General features: G+C 35.5%; 1 protein-coding gene across 1 annotated transcript in view; it reads left to right on the plus strand.

Moving 5' to 3' along the window:
- NEGR1 (neuronal growth regulator 1) overlaps positions 1 to 12,129 on the plus strand; it is an 893,227-nt gene that overhangs the window by 107,181 nt on the left and 773,917 nt on the right. The window lies entirely within an intron of this gene.

Below are 12,129 nucleotides of genomic sequence, written 5' to 3' on the forward strand. Positions count from 1 at the left end.
ATCAGTTGCTTCCTAGCCGGCAGCCTGGGTGTGTGTCCTGACTGGGAATAAAACCTGCAACCCTTCAGTACATGGGACGACACTCTTATCCACTGAGCCACTGAGTCACACTGGTCAGGGCAATAGATTATTATTTTTTACTTTTTATTGAATTTATTGGGGTGTGACATTTGTTAACAAAATTATACAGGCTTCAGGTGCACAATCCCACAACACATAATCTGTACAATGTATTGTTTGTTCACTACCCCAAGTCAAGTCTCCATCCATCACCATTTATTCCCCCTATATCCTTCTCAACCTCCCCCACTCTGGCAATCACCACACTTTTGTTCTAGTTTTTGAGTTTTTCTCTTTGTTTTCTTTTTTTCTCAATACCCCCACCCTAACTCAGCCCCTGACCATACAGCTGCCAGCCTGTTCTATCTACGAGTCTATCTCAATTTTGCTTGTTATTGTTATTTAATTTAAAAAATGCTTGTCTGTAGATTTATGAAAGTTAGAATCACTTTATACTTTCTGTATCCTAGGAATATTTGCTCCAGTGGTATCGCTGCATGTCAGGCATAAACTCGTAACTTACCAGAAAAGTTTCACTGTCTGTGGTATAACAATTGTTTTTGTAATTGTTTATTTTTCATTTCCTAATAGGAAAAATGACTCATGTCGCAATAATGAAATAACACACTCTACAATTTCTTATGTTAAAATTTGGGAAAAAATGTGCATCTTTGACCCAAGTAATATGGTGTAATATTTGCCTTGACATTTTTAAGAGGAGGACACAAAAGCATTTTGAGAAGTTTTGACTCGGCTTTTATAAAGTGGCACCTTCAGATAATTTATAAATTAGATAAAGTGGTGTAACTGCTCAGAGCCTAGATTAGAAACATATTTGTTCTAAAATGACATTCTCACGCCTCCATTTGGTCTGCGTGGTCTTCAGACTTCTAGCTTGGCTATTTTTAGTAGCTTATTTTTTCTAATCATGTTTGTTTTTTGTGTGATGTGGGCATGGAAGAAAGAAAGCAAGTAAAATAAAAAATTAGCATAAAATAATAACAAGAATGCTTTAAGAGCATGTAATTATTAAACAAAGGCTTTACTGCTAAAGCTTAACTTTATACCACAGGTTAGCAGGAGAGGCTCTGAGGGTAGGGTAAGACATGGGCCTCATAAACTAGTAAAAAGATGACCTATGGCAAGTTATATAGGGTGTCCCAAAAATATATGTACATACTTTTTGAATAATTATAAAGACAAAATTTGAGCTATCAGCTGTTAAAGTGTATATACATTTTGGTGACACCCTGTGTATGTTGAGTTTTCCTTATATGTAAAGTAGGAATAATAATAGTATCTGTCACAAGGATGAAGTGACAATATAATGATTGCTCAATATGTGTAATCATCCTCATATATTTATTGTAAAAAAAAAAAATTCCCGTAGATTGAACAGCATGGTTAAATTTAGGTTGTCACCGTGATAGAATACAGATGAATAAGTGCATTGTAATATTTTTGGTGAATCTCATAATATTGTTCTAATTCTGTTCCCAAGAAAATGTGCCACTTATAAAATTTTAATACGTAGTTTTATTTCACGAATTCAAAATAAATGAGAGATTAAATAAATCTGTATTTTCCAAACATCAGCAATCTGTAACATTTTTGGAAAATTGTCTAAAACATAGCATTCTTATCTTATCAGAAAACTATATCTCTCTCAAGAAATATGAAATTTTCACTAATGATATTCTCATTAAATATGGTCTACATTATTGCAATGCCTATCTAATACTACCTTCAAGAGAACAAGAACATTTCTGTTTTAAACTGCTGTGTTCTTATGGCTCTGGAATTGCTTATTTTATTTTAAATATAGGTTTATAAGTATTTGTTATTGAGCAAAAAGTCACTTAAATGCTTCTAGCCTTTGCAGTTTATATGAGGTCATGGAATGAGATCACCGTGGCCCTTAGTGCCTAAATTGTTAGTATTCAAGGCTCCCTTGGTCTCAGTGCTTCAGTGATCCCCTGCTGGTTGTGGAGTGTCCCAGGGCTTGTTTCATGTGTTTCTAACAACACATTTTTCCTGTTGTTCTGCTCCGGACTCCCCTTTCCTGGCTTCACTGCTGGGTTCGCTGTCACACAAGATGTCAGTGCTTTGCTGGGCACAGCAGTGTTCATGATGCCCGCCTCTCCAGATGGGCAGCGAGGCAATGCCTTCCCTTGGTGTCCCCGTCATTTCCTTGTGCGCTCAATACAGAGTTCATTTTAACTGCATTATGTTGTCTAAAGCCAGTTGTGGTTATTAACTTTTCCATGATTTCTGAGAGCACAGCTAAGCCGGAAGTGTAACTGTTAATACTGGTTGAACAAACCTTTAAGGGAAAGCCCAAAACACAGAGCAGCATAATGCCGGCCCTGCACCCAGGCAGGGCTGGGTTTCTCAACAGCCATGGTCTTGACCTTTTGGACTGGCTATTCTTTCAAGAGGTGGCTGCTCTGTGCAAGGTAGGGGCAACCCTGGTCTTCCAAGTCATGGCAATAAAAAGAAGTGTCTCCAGACATTGCCAAATACCTCTTTGGGGCAAATCCCTGATTGAGGTCCACTAATCTAGGGGATGTGGACCAGCTTATTACAACCCGAGAAACACCCCAAGTCATCACTTACCTAAGAATCCAGACAAGACTAACGGTTACCACCTGGTAATTTTTGCTGCCCAAAGAGTAGCCTCTTTCCAAAGTATGGATCCTTGTGCCCATTAAGTCAATCACTTCTCAGAATCCATCTCAGAATATGGTAAAGGGATTCTTGGGACTGCAGGACCCATTTGGCAGTAATTCTTTTTCAGTCATGTTTCGAGTTCCTGAAACAACTGCTCAAAGTAACAATTTGTAGCTCAGTAAACATGTAATAAAGGTATTCACCTAATTGACATTACTAAACACAGCAGTTCTCTTTCTTTCATAGAATGCAGCCGGCCATGAAACATGGGTAGATTCGTGCTATGGAGTGACTGAAATAATAGTTTCAACTGGGTGTTTTTGTTTGTTTGTTTTTCCCTCAGAACCAAAGGACTGACAACACAAATAAAAAATCCAAGTCTTAGCCTTAGGAGACAGAACCCGCTCACACATTTTTATATGACATTCTTCTACCTTCCAATAGTCTGAAATTCTAGCCTCAAAAACAATGCTTTGTTACATAAATGCCACTTGCTAACATTCTGAGAAAGCGCCATCTATTTAAAAGGTGTTCTAATGATCTTCCCTTTGTTAGTAAAATTTCCTTTGTTAGTATTTTCAGTGTCATGATAAATTCCATGTGAATATTATTGTAAATTGGGTTTATTTTAAAGTTCCAAATTTGGGTTTGAATGCTTGCACTACTTGACTTACATCTACTACTTTGGGGGCATTTTAACTTTTGAAATTGACCTTTTTATTTAAAAATATTTTCATGCAGAGTGATAAGAACAATAAAACCCCTGAAATGTAATATTCTTTTTCAAGTTGTAATTCTGATAATTGCATATTGGATTTGTAAGGGGAAGGAGAACAAATGAAACTATTAAGATATTTTTAGATGTTTTAAAGTTTAATTTGCCTTCCCACCTGGGCACTTTAAGGAATTTAAAAGTATTTTGTTATAATATTCCAGTGAGAAAAGTCATCACCAAACGGTCTGTTCCTTTTAGTGCTAATATTGTTCACGCATCAACACCTGCTTCTTCGGAGATGGTAGCAGCTGTTTGAGTTGGGAAAAGGAATGAAACTTTGATAGTGTCACACTCAGAACTACTGTATAATGAGCTACACCCGCCTTGGAAAAATCAAACTTATCTTTTTCAGGAAAGTGAGACATTGTTTGCAGGAACATCGGTTAGCCATTCAAAAACGAATAGCAATAAAAAAATATAAAGAAGAGTTTCCAAAACGATAATTTAATGAGCAGATTGTGTAAAGTCCATTTATTTTAACTATGATTGCACAGTATGTTAGTGTTAAAGAGGCAGGAAACTCTTTTGGAAGTTACGGTATGTCTTAATTCCACGTTACTCAATTATATGTAATTTTGTTTTTATTCAAAAGCTAAATGAATTCAAATATATAAAATGTAAAGCCTAAAATATTCTTTTATCCATAAGACTTGCACATATACCCATCTGTGTCTTTCTTATGGTACCTCATTTAAATATGCATAATCTTGCCCACCCCCAAATATTTAAAAAGATAGAAAATAACCACAGCACTTAATATTAAATTATAGGCAAATCAAATAAAATGTAGGGCGGCAGACACAAAAAGTTAAAATATGTGATACCTAAGCAAAGCTCTCCATTCTTCTAGTCTTTAAACTCAAATTGTTTAATTTGAGGACAATGGGTATGTGACACTATTTGCAATATTTAATGTTTGAAGTTAGATGGCAATTGCCCATCTTACTGAAGCTCTGTATTACTTCATAGTTGGAGTCCTTGAAGACCATGGGGAGGTTTTGTATTGTGCAGAATTCAGTGACTCATTTACCTTACGCATGTGAACCCAATATTGCATCTGCGCTCTGTATGTTACCTGGGAGTGATATTCAAGGCGTTGTGTTCAATCAACCAAGACCTAATGGTTTGGCCTATTGCTTTCTTAGATATAAGAGTTTCTTCTCACTTATGAAGGATAGAAGTTACTGAAGAGTAAGGAGATTATTAGAAAGACTCTTCCTAATCCTAAATTCTCTGCTTCTCTCTTACAAATAGAAGTTTACAGCTGAGACTATAACCTAGGTGGATTTTTAAACCAAAGTATCAAAATTGGAATGGCAATAGACACCTATAAGCATGGGAGAAAAATGCTCATGTCTAACCTTTAGTAGACATTTAGGCTCTATTATACTAATTTCACATTATCTAGGCAAAGTACATACCACCTGCAGCCTCAGCAGATGCATTATTCAGCCTCATAAGGACCTGCCACCTGTGTTTGATTTGATTTCGGGTTCAGTTTAACATGCTTATTTAGATCCTCTTAGGGCTCATCTTTATCAACTGAATTCTTACACCATTCATGCCACAGAGGATTTATGATTTTTTTTAAAAAAAAGCTCTCTTTTCACTTCAGTTCTGGTCACCATGTTTTAAAACTCAACCAATGTAATGACCCTGGGAAACTTGATCAAGTAATATATACTGTAGATAAGTTTTTATTATTCATTTTTAGATGATAGCTCCATTTATTGCACAAATGGTCTCCAATCTGGAATGTGGTGACCTAGAAAAAGGGCTCCCATTTCATTTCTGCAGAGACAGCTCTATTTCAGTTCTATCTGATTTAAAATTAAAATCAAAATGTTCGAGGTAAATGCATCAGGCAGGAGAGGGGAAGAGGGGAACGGGGAACAGAAGATGGCAGGGATCATAGAGTGTGATATCTGTAAGCTAGTGGGACTAGTCGGGACACTGTGCCAAATAAAAAGTATTCTCCAGCATTAGCTTTTCCAACTATATCAGTGGCACAGTGGGCCCTGCCGCCTGGGCCTGCCAATAGGGTAGCTGGGCAAGAACTACTCCAGAATTTGAGAGCTACACTGCAGGGAAGGATTTTCACAGACTATCCTGTTTCTTGTACTACATCATCTAAGACCCTTTACACCCCGCCAATATTACAGAATATTATATTCACAGAATATTTTCTCAGGATGTCTTTTGACCCTGAGCCAACACCTCAACGACTTTAAGTGCCCACTTTTCATTGATGACAACACAGGCACTCTCTCAGGTGGCAAAGAATGCCTGGCCCTACTGTAGAGCTTTTCAAACGTGCCCCTGGAGGAACATGATAGAATCCCTTCCATAATCTTTGCGTGCAGTGTCATGTGTAGGCCTACACTGTGGCTGTGCGGAGCCCTGGCTTTATCTTACAGTACTTCCATGGATCGTATGGTAAAAATGTGGGAAACTGTCTCCAGAAAATAATGTCAAGTATTTGCTCTGAAAAAGGCTACGTTCTGTCCTCTTAGATAGGGCATCATGCACTCAGCTTTGCTCTCAAGTAGCTACGTGGTAGTGCTAGCTTTGTGGTAGTGATAGATTGGCATCTGCTCTTGACCTGAAAAAGGGAATGGGAATATCTTCAAAGGGGAGCGAATAGCACGTCTGTCAGTGTTGATGAATGGCAGTCCTTGCAGTTAGTCTCACATGATGAGGTGGTGCTGCCTTGGAGCCAGAGGAAGCAGGGGCTGTGAATAGGGCCCCACTGCATTCCTTCTGTCGAAGTTTTTATCATGGTGGCCCAGCTGACAGGCTCACATCAGATAGAAGGTTTCACCTCGCTTTGCCCAAGTTTAACAAATACCCTCCTCCTACAAGAAGAGTGTTTTATAATTGTGCAGCTGCTCTACGTGTACAGGGCACGTACCTATGCATAAGATGTACACATGAGAGTCACAACATGCAGATTCTGGACCTCACTGTCATAAAAGTGATCACAATGCTGACATTAGGGATTGCATTAATCTTTGCAGGAAATATTTTTTTTTGTAAAATGTGTCACTGTTATATGAATGAAAATATCTTTATAGTTTGGATGTGCAAGATATTTATTTGGAGTAAAATAATCTGAAAGGGTAGAAAATCTTATATCAAATATAAATAATTTATTTGTGATCATCAAATTTCAAAAAATCAGGAGATATCAAACAACATTTTTTAATCTTAAAAATAAAAAAGGAAAGCATTTGCCATTGTGTTTATTCATTTTAGTCAAAATTTTTTCTCTTTCATTTGTTCTAGACTGTTACTGCTGCTAACTGGTTTATAACAGATATAATTTATGAAATGAAAACAGGACATATTAAAAACATTGTAGTGCCTTGGTTTAAAAAAGGACTATGATAATAATAGCAGTGACAAAAAACAGCAATAAGAACTGGAGAGCATTATGCTAAGTGAAATAAGCCAGTCGGAGAAAGATAAATATCATATGATCTCTCATATGTGGGATATAATGATCAACATAAACTGATGTACAAAAATAGACCCAGAGACAAATGGTAGGGGAGCTGGAGGGGGGTGCGGGGGGAAGTTAGAGACCAACCAAAGGACTTGTATGCATGCATATTAGCATAACCAATAGACACAGACACTGGGCCAGTGGGAGCTTGCCTGGAGTTGGAAATGGCTGGAGGGGAGGGGTGGTCATTCCGGGCGGGGGGGCGGGGAGGAGACATATGTAAAACTTTAGACAATTAAAAAAAGAAAGAGAAAAAGAAAAGAATGTAACTCTTGTATTTATTGAAGAAATAGTTTGTATGTATAGAATCTGTCATTGCCAGCACAATTCTATCAAGAAAAGTCAGTCTCGCGCTGTGGAAAAGGAAGACTATTTTGCTTCATAGCAATTCCATTGGAATGGTAAAACAATTTATATAGAAGGAATGAGATGATTTTTGTCCCCATTGCTTGCAATATTTTTGTTCTTACTTAAGACCCATGTTGAGTAATTTCTTTGAATCCTCAAAAAAAGTGCTAGATAGCATTGTTGACTCCCAAACCCCAATACAGTGCTAACACTATTCTGCCTATAAAGAACTTGAAAGCCTAAACTGGCTTTACAAATATTGGTATAATTATTCTGCGCTTAGTAAATATATTAAGATAATAGGAGGGTGAAAATAAATATTGTATGTTCAATGAATAATCTTAGTAGGTGAAAATACCCAAATCTCTTGAGAATCACAATGTGGTTAATATATCATTTTTAAAGAATTTGAGTTATGATGCAGTCACTAGCTATAAAGAGTACCATCCTTGCTAAAATGGTAATTATTTCAAAATGTAAATCTGATTGTCCTTAGGATAATTGTCTAGGCCGCTAGGAACATGGCTGCTCATGAGATTTCTTCCCTTAAATTGTGACCTGTAAATATTATGAAAGATGGTCTTCTTTCCCTGAACTTGAGAGTTGATTTTTCCGTGTCCTTTAACTGCTCACATTTGAAGTGAGCATTTTTATTACTGAAGAGAAATGCTCTTGGAATCACTACTGGAAGAAGAATCATTGTGGTTGTTTCAGCAATGATGATAAGGTTAAAACAATTAGAAAGTACTCATGGCATAATTGAGATGTATGAATTACTGGTACATTATGATCGGAGAAAAAGTAGAATTAAAGTAATAAAGGAACAAATGACAAAATTTATTTAAGGATTGTTATATTTTCTGCCATATATTTTTTTTTCCTGGAGGACAAATTTGCAGAGCCATTCTCTAATATTTATCATTATTTATGTTATGTTTTATATACATTATTATATTCAAACCATAAAGTTATTCATAGCCATTCCTCTAATAATAGTCTCATCCTTCACCCATTCTGTTGAAATATGGCATGCTGACATTCATTCTGAAGGATAATTTATTAATGTATTAATGTACCCAGTGACCTGTGGACATCTAGTAACTGCCAAAACAGCAGGGCTCAGATTTGCCCTGTGAATCATGTGCAGAAAATACTAGCTTAAAGTTATGTGCCTTCTTAGGACATGACTCTGAGATGTCATTATAAAGTTCTATACACACATTTATATTCTGAGTGAAGTAAAATTTTCATGAGGTGCACAATCTCTAACACTCTGTTGGTCTTTGATGAGTTCAAATATTTCAGAGTTGGTGAGTTTCTACATGGGTTGGGCATTCCTACAATCTTTCCCAGTAGGTGGGTGTTTGTTATGCTCCTGCTCTAGAAAGTTAAATAGCCCCATGGTGACTTGAAGGAGACAGAGCTTCCTGAGCTACCTTGATGACAGAAATCAATTTGGGAAGAGGCTTTGGGAAGACTGGCTTCAACAGGAATGAGACCATCATGAACTAGAAACCAGAAAAATTATTTGGGTTCTGATTTTGGTTGTCATTGAATTTGCTTGAAACAATTTCCTGGTTTCTCAGGGATTTCATTTTATGCCTTAAAATGTGCACTCCTGTGTCTTAAGTCTCTACTTTTTTATTGCTTCATATTTGTTAGCGTATATATATACATGCTCACCTCTGTCCAGACATCTGAAAAGCTGTTTACATTTTTCCAGATCACCTGTTGGCATCACTGATTGGCTCAGTTGTCTCATTGTTACCAATTTCATAAATTTTTTCTTCGTAGCTTCATTTTTCTGATCCATTTAGTTTTCACAGGTAGACACTATTACATTTTCTCACTTCTTAAGTGGGATTCTAGCTTATTTATGTCTGCCTTTCTTCTTTACTGATATAGTTAAAGTTATGAATGTCCCTTTAAGTACTGCTTTCACTCTACTCATCTACATTTGATGTGTAGTGATTTTTGTTATCATTCAATTATAAATGTGTTAAAATCCCATTATGATTTATCACATTGATTATGTACTTTTAAATTTCCAAATATATAAATTTAATACTCTTTTATTTCATTTTTTAAAAAATTATGGTTATAAAACATGATTCTGTCATTTCTTTAGATCAGTTCTATGCTTAATTACTAGTACATGGACACTTTTGAAATTGCTTGATATAAACTTGAGAGAATGAGCATGCTCTGTATGACTCATATACCTCCATTAAGCCTATGTTGTCATGTTCTTTAAATATTCTATATTTGTACTGTATTTCAAAATGATTTATCAGTATTGTGAGAAGCACATTGACATCTCCTACTTTGGTAATTACTATATATATTTTCTTCTGGTTCTATGAATTTTTGTGTGTAAAACATTGGTTATTTTATTGTGTATGCATCTTTGGAATTATTATATCTTACAAATGAATTGACACTTTTTTCATTATATAATGACACATGATATAGTAAAATAAAATTTTTATTATTTGGCTGATTTTTTGTCTTTTTAAAGAAATCAACTCCTTCTGAGGTCATAGACATATTTTTCAATATTGTCTAAGACTGTGACAATATCACTTATTTTTCTTTTATAATATTATACCTCCCATTTGTTTCTTTAGTCTTATTACATTGATGAGACTTATAATACACCTTGTATAGTAGTAATGGTAGTAATGACGCTTTTAAAGTGTTTAACATAAACACAAAGTGTTTTTCATATTTTACCATAAAGTATCACACATATGTGAGTATTACTGTATATGTGTGTGTGTTTACATGTAACTTTATATACTCTGCTATTATCATTTATTTTTTAAAAATATATGTTATTAATTCTTTACAGAGAGGAAGGGAGAGGGATAGAGAGTTAGAAACATCAATGAGAGAGAAACATCGATCAGCTGCCTCCTGTACACTCCCCACTGGGTATGTGCCCGCAACCAAGGTATATGCCCTTGACTGGAATCAAACCTGGGACCCTTGAGTCCGCAGGCCGACACTCTATCCACAGAGCCAAACTGGTTAGGGCTCATTTCTTATTTATCTGTCCAGAAAGCCATAAGCTATAAATTTCTTTAGGGGAATCTCCTTTGTTTTGACGAACATCATATCTCCATTGACTAGCATACTGCTTGATATATGGTAGATATTCAGTATTAAGTACATTTAAAAAAGTGTAAATATATATATATATATATATATATATATATATATATATATATATATATATAGAGAGAGAGAGAGAGAGAGAGAGAGAGAGAGTCAGAATCAAATTGCTATGTACTAAAGAATAAATAATGAGAGAACCATTATGCAAAACTTTGATCACTATGCTCTAGAGTATTTTTGTTTTTATTTTAACAAAATATTTCTCTGAATTTGTTAAAGTCAGTATTTTACAAGGAAGATATTTACCTGTTTAGTTGGTTGGTTTTTGTTGTTCTTTTATTTTATTTCTTTTCTTTTATTTCTTAATAATACTTGCTAAAGAATCAGAGAAGTTCTGATGGACCAAGAAATAAACCAAGCAACAAAAAGCATGTGAATCAGGGAGATGGTGATAAGTTTTGTGTTATTATAACCTTTTTGTTGCTCATGTTATAGAGTGGCATTACAAAAATTATGTGAGTAATTAAAATGACCATTTTGGCCTTTATACAACTTTCAGAATCTCAATTTCTGGTTTAAACATTAATGTGAATGTGCCTATTTACAAAAAAATAAAGAGCATCATCAAATCTAAACTTGTTGCATTTTCCTGGCCAGTTGTGGATACAGGAGTCAAGGCTCTTCCACAAACTCTAATTAACCACATTGTAGGATGATCCATTTTACCAATAACCAAACACCACCAAAAATATGTCTATGCCAACATTTCAGATCTGAAATACACATAGTGAAATTGGATATATTGTCTTTGACATTGCCAAGTAAACTTATTAGGTTCTGTTTTATTTGCAGTTATCAAATAATTATTAGAAATGTTATCCTCCTTAAATCTATTTTAGTTTATTTTTGCAATGGTTAGCATAGAAGCAAGAATTTTATATCACAGTCTCTTAAACATCACACTCTTTAGAAGAAATCTCAGCCAGGCTTCCTCCTTTATTATACGTTTTTTTCTTTTTTTTTTCTTTTCTTTTTTTAAGAAACAATGACTGGCTTTTCTTCTCAAGTCAATGCATGTCAGTTACACATTCATAGTATCTTTGTAGCTTGGAAGGCGTGTGCTTTGTGACAGGTGTCAGGGCTCATGGTAATTCAAATTAATATTAAAGTTAATAAATGAATGGTAGAGGAAATCTGCAACATCTTCTTTAAGACACTCAGCTTTGGGACTTTATAGACCATAATGGATTCCATAAGGGAAATTATGAGACGATTCAGAGTACAGTGGGGCCTTGACTTACGAATTTAATTCGTTCTGAGACCAAGCTCATTAAGGAGCTTGTTAAGGAACTCATTAACTCAAATTGCTCTATCAACTCAATGCAAAAATTGGCGGAGAGATAGCTGGTATCTCAAAAAACGTGTTAGTTGGGACACTCGTAAGTCAAGGCCCCACTGTAGTGATATATGAAGAGAACAACACAGAGATATGTGTGACAGGTTTTCTGAATATGTCTGATATTCAAGTTATAAACTGGTCTTACAGTTATCTATATATATAAAAGCTTAAGCGACCGTTTGACCATTTGACTGTTTGACTGTTAGACTCTTCGACCAGTAGCTATGATGCATACTGACCACCGGGGGCAGACAC

Source organism: Myotis daubentonii, chromosome 3, assembly GCF_963259705.1.
Source record: "Myotis daubentonii chromosome 3, mMyoDau2.1, whole genome shotgun sequence".
Taxonomy (NCBI): Eukaryota; Metazoa; Chordata; class Mammalia; order Chiroptera; family Vespertilionidae; genus Myotis; species Myotis daubentonii.